This window comes from Camelus dromedarius, chromosome 10, assembly GCF_036321535.1.
Source record: "Camelus dromedarius isolate mCamDro1 chromosome 10, mCamDro1.pat, whole genome shotgun sequence".
Taxonomy (NCBI): Eukaryota; Metazoa; Chordata; class Mammalia; order Artiodactyla; family Camelidae; genus Camelus; species Camelus dromedarius.
Window position 1 is genome coordinate 33621761 of NC_087445.1, and position 7392 is coordinate 33629152.

At 42.6% G+C, this 7392-nt stretch overlaps 1 long non-coding RNA gene across 1 annotated transcript; it reads left to right on the forward strand.

Annotated features, from left to right (window-relative positions):
* Nucleotides 1-238: 238 nt before the first annotated feature.
* Nucleotides 239-6823, forward strand: LOC135322343 (uncharacterized). Its single transcript, XR_010382872.1, has 4 exons — nt 239-482; nt 3555-3626; nt 6351-6494; nt 6686-6823. It is a non-coding gene; the product is annotated as an uncharacterized LOC135322343 (long non-coding RNA).
* Nucleotides 6824-7392: the final 569 nt, after the last annotated feature.

The window sequence follows — 7392 nt, forward strand, 5'->3', positions numbered from 1 at the left end:
ATCTAAGCTGTTATTAGCGGCGGGTAAGAAAACATTAATTTTAAAAAACTGTATATTTTTACCCTGATGCATTTTTTACCTCTAATGCAATGTACATAGTATAAATAAGTAATGTAATCAAGTTTATCTTTGGAAGAAAAAGTTAATAATCTTACTGGAGAGTTGGAAATAAATGGTGCACTTACTGCATTTATTATAAATCATACAAATCAAGCCACCCCAAAATGAAACTATGTCTCAACTGAATATTCTGAATTCCTTTGTGACCCTTCTTACCTTCCCAGTTGTCCTGGACCCACAGGCAGTGCAGGACGCAGAGAAGCTGCATGGACCATGTTCAAGAGCGAGTAGGAGCCCCCAAGTCCACGTTGTGACCTTCCAAGGCACCAGCATCCGTGGACCTGCAGTGGTGGCGAGGGGGCTGGAGACCACAGGTGGCTGGCCTCAGCATCCAGGGGCCCAGAACAGATTGTACCACTCAGGTCAGTGGTGACGAATGGTTGACACATCAACCCACACAACTAGATGACAAAAGGAAACCGACTGGGTCTACGAGTCGATAAAGTGAGTGAACTGTGTGTAAGAGATGAGAGAGGAGACAGTCAGACACTGAGCAGAGAGCAGACAGAAAGACAAGATAGGAAAAAATAGAGAGGAAACAGGCATGAGGGTCCCCGTGGGGCTCCGCTGGGTTCTGCTACTGGGAGAGTTTCTGGAGGTCATGGTCAGGTGCCCGTGACTCTGATGACACATCCACAGTCTTTATCCCTAGATGAGGCCCCCTCCCCTGAGTCTGTGCCTCCTCTTCTACACTAGGAATCTACGATTGCTAAACAAGAGGAACCTGGAGGGGCCGCTTTAGCTCTTAGCTCTGTGTGCCTCGTCAACATTTCCCCTTCCCAGGAGCTCTGAATGCCTCTACTCTTGCCCTCTCTTTCACCCACTGTCCTCCCTCCCTCTAATACTTTCAATGTCTCTCTCTCTCCATTAATACTTTCTTCCCAGGCTTTAAAAACATGCAAGTCTAGAGAAAGACAAATATCATATGATGTCGCTTATATATGGAATCAAAAAACAAAAAAAAACCCCAAATTTTATTTACAAGCCAGAAATAGTCTCATGGACATAGAGAGCAAACTGTTGTTACCAGAGGGGAAAGGGGTGGAGGGGGAAGGAATAGATTAGGAGTTTGGGATTAACAGATATACACTACTATATATAAAACAGATAAACAGCAAAGCCTACTGTATAGCACAGGGAACTATATTCAATTTCTTATAATAAGCCATAATGGAAAAGAAACTGAAAAAAAAATATATGTATAAATGAATCTGTATACCTGAAACTAACGTAAATCGACTACACTTCAATAAAAAAATAAGAATTAAAAACTCATTAATAAAATATAAGTTTAAAAAATGCAAGTCTCTCCAAAAAGACAAAACAAACAAAATCAAAAACATGTTTCTTCAAGTCTATTCTACATATCCCCCCATGGCCCCACCCCTCCTTCGGGAAGTCTTCTGAGACGCCCATTAATTGCCCCCTTCAGCTGAGCTAAGGGTCTCTCCTGTGTCCCCTCAGCACGCTGAGCATCCTTCCATCGCAGCACTTTCACGTTCACGTGGTATCATCGCGGGCTGTCTTCCCTCTCCCACTAGTGGTCCACAAGCGAACTGAAGAACAGGGATGTATCTTTCAGCACTGCAGTCCTGTGCCTGTCACTGAACCTAAGGCTTAGAAGATGCTCAATGTACTAAACGTTCTGTTGCATACTTGTGTTAGTCAGGATTCTTTAGAGACTGTGATTATGGACGCTAAGAAGTTTCAAGATCGATAGTCAGCAAGCTGGAGACTCTGAAGAGCCAACAGAATAGTTCCAGCCCAAGTCCAGGGCTTGAGTATCAGGAGAGCCAGGGGTGTAAGTTCCAGCCCCAGTCTGAGTCTGAGGGCAGGAAAGGCGTGATGTTCCAGCTTGAAGACAGTTAGGCAGAGAGAGAGAATTCTCTTTTGTCCAGCCTTTTTGTCCTATTCAAGCCTTCTGGGAAGCCCACCTACATTGAGGAGGGCAATTTGCTTTACTGGGTCTACCGAATGAAATGCTGATTCAGTAGAAACCGTCTCATAGACATACCCAGAAACATGTTTAACCCTGTGGTCCAGCCAAGGTGACATCACACATATCCACCATAATTTTCCATTCCCATTGCAGGTTCTATCTGCTTCAGAAAAACATTAGTATCACAGCTTTTAGGAACCCTTCTCCAGGTTCCTCCAATGTTTATTACCTGCCCTATAAGACCTGATGATAGTTCTCTTCTACTGTTCTCTGTTTCATAAGCAAGAAGAGCTCTTTACTAAAATTGTAAGTTCCCAGAGGGGAATTAATTAACATGTCATGTACTTCTACCCTACTCTTCATAGCTCTGGATTTGGAGCTGAAACAGAAGAGGGAATTCAAAAATATTTATTCAATCGTATTAAATTGAAATATAATATCTGTGATGAATGAGATATCACAAGCTGATGATATTGTATCAGATTGCTAGTAACTGATCCAAAACCCATTCTCTTCCTTTAATAAGAAATAGAACTTCTACAATTTTGGGGTGTGGCAATGTGTTCTAGCCTCATGTCAGGAACTGTAAAGGGTGGGGTAAAAAGGACGTGGAAACTATCTGAAAGAGCTTACTATTCTAGTAAAGAACTCTGCTTGCGCATGGAACCAGAACAATAGAAGAAAGCTATGTTGGGTTTTAGATCATGTAGTGTAGACAAAGCACTGGAGGAACCTGGAGAAGATGGGGGACGTATGTATGCTGTGGTGCTAATGTTTTATCAGCTTCCTTTGAAGCCACGGGTGATCATGTGATTACATTCCGGCTATTGAGATGTAAGCAGACTGCTGTATGGAATTTCCAGGGACGCCTCTTAAAGGCGACTCAGTTGGGTACCTTATAGGTTTTTCTTTCCCTTTTCCTCTTCCAATTGCCGGGATCTCAGACAAGACACTGGCACACCAATAACCAGCTTGAGGATGGAAGCTATGTGCTAAGAATGATAAAGCAGAAAGAGAAGATGTCTTAAGTTCTGATGTCTTTGTAGTGCTGCCCTCCCCGCCCCAGACTGTTCACTTCTGGATGCCTTTTACATGAAAGAATAGGACTTTGTGGTTTTAAACCCCTTTTATTTTAGTTTTCTGTTTTATGCAGTAGAACAGTCCTAGCTGAAACAGATACAAATTAACATTCACAAAGAATGGAAGGGAAATACTGTCTGAAATAAAGGCAAATATTCTTTCAATTAAAAAAAAAAGGCATTTTTACTAATATGCAAGGCATAAGTGAACTATTACTATCAAATGTATTTGGTATTACTAATATGAAATATTACTCTGCTTATTCTTTTTTCCCCCATCATGACGAATCCCTCAGTGATGTGGGCTTTAGCCTGCCTTCCATGCAAGGATGATTTTTCTGTAAATTAGAGCAAAAGGAAAAAAGCCTTGTAAATCATCTCTCTCACTTAACGTGCCCATTGTCCTCTCTCTGCAGGAAACCCACAGGTTGCAGGAGAAAATGGCTGGTAGAAATGCACCAGGAAGAATAACGTGGTTTTGAAATGAGGTGAGAGTAAGTGAAATTAGTGTAACAGCAGACCTTATTTTTTTTTCCTTTCCCACTTAACAAACTTAAAATTGGGGAAACGGATGAGAGGAGTCTGTTTCAAATGCGCACAAGACAAGGACCTAGCTCTCTGAAGGTCACATTAAATGAGGTGGAAAGAGAAGGGGACGTAGATGATAAATAAAAAATTCCACCCAATATAACACATGAGGCCAAACCAAAGAATCATTTTCTAGTCCTAGGGTGTGGTACTTTTAAAGAAGAGCCCAAATCTTCAGTCTTTGATAATTTTAAACACGTGTTCAGAACATAGGCATGGAAGTAATGTCATATTTCTCAAGTTCCGGAATTTTCCCTCAGGAAGGGCCAGAATTAATTAACCAAACTGAATCTTTGGTGATGACACAAATTCTAAAGTGAAAACTGGTAGGATTGAGAAAGCAAAGAATCCTGTTTTATAATAGAACAAAATAGCTCAGGCCGAAGGTGGAGCTTATCGTGGGCAGCCCGGATGCAGCCAACAATAATATGTTAGCAACGTGAAGAAATTTGCACAGCAAAGGAAACCAAAAGTAAAACAAAATGACAACCTACAGAATGGGAGAAAATATTTGCAAATGATGCGACTGACAAAGTATTAATTTCCATAATATATAAATAGCTCATACAACTTACTAACAACAACAACAACAACAAAAAACCCAATCCAAAAAGGGGCAGAAGACCTAAACAAGCAATTCTCCAATAAAGACATACAAATGGCCAATAGGCTCATGAAAAAATGCTCAATATTGCTAATTATCAGAGAAATGCAAATCAAAACTACAATGAGGTATCACCTCACGCTAGTCAGAATGGACATCATTAAAAAGTACCCAAATGATAAATGCTGGAGAGGGTGTGGAGAAAAGGGGACTCTCCTACACTGCTGGTGGGAATGTAGTTTGGGGCAGCCGTTATGGAAAACAGTATGGAGATTCCTCAAAAGACTAAAAATAGACTTATCATATGATCCAGCAATCCCAATCCTGGGCAAATATCCAGAGGAAACTCTAAATTCAAAAAGATACATGCACCCCAATGTTCATAGCAGCACTATATACAATAGCCAAGACATGGAAGCAACCTAAATGTCCATTGACAGATGACTGGATAAAGAAGCTGTGGTATATTTATACAATGGAATACTACTCAGCCATAAAAAAGAAAATCATTCCATTTGCAGCAACATGGATTGACCTAGAGATTGTCATTCTAAGTGAAGTAAGCCAGAAAGAGAAAGAAAAATACCATATGATATCACTTATATGTGGAATCTAAAAAAAAAAAGAGAAAAAAAGAGGCCACTAATGAACTCATCTACAAAACAGAAACAGACTCGCAGACATAGTAAACAATTTTATGTTTATGGAGGAAAAGAGAGTGGGAAGAGATAAATCTGGGAGTTTGAGATTTGTAAAGGATAGCCACTATATATAAAAATAGATAAAACAGATTTCTTCTGTATAGCACAAGGAACTATATTCAATATCTTGTAATAACCTTTAATGAAAAAGAATAAGACAAATAAATGTATGTATATGCATGACTGGGACATTGTGCTGTACACCAGAAACTGACACATTGCAACTGACTACATTTCAATTAAAAAAAAAAGAAATGATTACAACAAAATCTGGAGGATCCATTTTCAGGATTCCTCAGTCACATGGCTGGCTAATCCATGCTGGCCATTTTCTGGAAGCTCAACTGGACTGAGGGCTGGGAACCCTGGTTTCTCTCCGCAAGAGTCTTTCCACAGGCTGCTTGGGCTTCTTCAGAACACAGAGGCTGTATTACAAGAGTGGTGTTCCAAGAGAGCTGGGCAGAGGTGCATGGCATTTTGATGCTCTAATCTCAGAAGTCACATAGCTCCACTTTTACCATCCTCTGTATTTAATACAGTTACAAACGTTCACCCAGACTCGAGGGGAGGGGACACAGACCCCACCACTCCATGGGAGGAATGTCAAGTCACATGGCAGGAAGAGCACGTGGATGGGAGCTGTTGTTGTGACCATCTTGGGAAAATACAGACTGCCACAGGAGGGAAAGCAAGTTCCCAATAGGAAAAGGGGAACTGTTTCAATCACCTAATTAGCCTGTTCTCATAATACCTGGGAAGACCCCAGGAGGTGAAATTCTACCATCCTGCCCATTAGCATTACGAGCTGTCCAGAAGTCACTGGGTTTGCAAAACTTTATGAAATCAAGAGTCAAGTACTATTTCTGGGCACCATCACTTTCAATGAACAGCCCTTAGTCATCTTGCTTTTACTAAGAATGAGGTGGTTTGGGAGAAACGGCTCTCTCCTGTACCAAGTCCACTGAGAGGAGGAGCAATGCCAAACCCAGGTTGCCATGGCAGCAGGCGTCCATCTCAATACCATCCACTCACGGCTGCCCTCAGGCCTGCGGAGCAGGCAGTGCATGCTGGGAGCTGGCCTTTGGACAGACACTGCCTCTCCTACTGCCAGGGAGACATATGTTATTACTGTAGTAAGTAACAGTAACTCAAGTTTTCCTAGCCTGTGGGTACAAATGAGGTCACATGAATAGCAATAAATCAGATTTCATTGGTTAATACCCTCGCCTGGTATCACATCTTAGTGAGTATTTTGAGGGTATGTAGGGGTTAGCTCACCTGTGTTTACTTGTCAGTTGCCGTATTATCTTTTGCTCCAGGCCCTCCTGGCTGCTGTTTCCTGCCTGTGAAACCATTCAAAAGTGGGCATCTCCTCGCCGTTCTTGGTGCCAGCGGTAGACCTGGCAGCTGTACTAATGGCCAAGGCAGAACTGGGAACTCAGCAGACCTCCTAGAGCTAGAAGGTACTGTGTTTGAGGCAGAGATGGCGGGGGTGGGTGGTGTTCCTGCCTCCCCATCCCCCCACTAGCCCTCAGCTCTAGGCCTCACTTTGGTATCTGGGTATTCAAGGAGCATCACTTGAGCTCTTGAGTCTCACAGAGCCCCATATGACAACAGTCCCTTCAACCTTGGCAAACAACCTCTCTCTCCACAGGGCTCAGATGAAAATCCGGGGAAACCAACTTCTTAAAATAGATGCCAGTAGGCTGCCTGCCCCACCAACTCATTGGACATTTCCAGACATGCCTGATTCCCAGCTGAGAAGACAAATCAGGCTCCAACTTGAATCCCCACTACATTACTCCATGTGCCGAGTGCGCCACAGGGCTTTCTCCTGAATCAACTCTGTGAGGTAGGTAGGACAGACGTTATTCTGATTTCCATTTTTCATATGAAGAAATTAACTCCTCCTGGAAATAAACAAGGAGCCTGAAGTGACATCATAATTAAGATTCGGATAGAGCACACGAATGGGGGTCTTTGAACAGAAAATCTGGAACTCTCTGTGGAGTCATTTCTCGGTGACAGGTCACTGAGGTTGGCCTGCAGGCTTCAGGCAGTTAGATGCATTTTCCTCTCTGTGCTCACAGCACTCTGTGTTGTCTCATTTGTCGCATTTTACAGCACCACTTTAAATGTCATTCTTCCCCTCTAAACGCCTCTCTGCCAGTGGAGTGCCTGGCGTGGAGAAGGCACTTGATAAACATACATTGGGGGAATGAATATGAATCACATAATGCTTCTCAAGTGGAGATGGCCCTTTCACACCCCAGAGAGGCTCTGGAAGTGGGGGACATTTTCGGTTGTCACAATATTGGGGAGTGATGTTCCTAGCTTTGAGGGACCAGGGCCAGGGATATG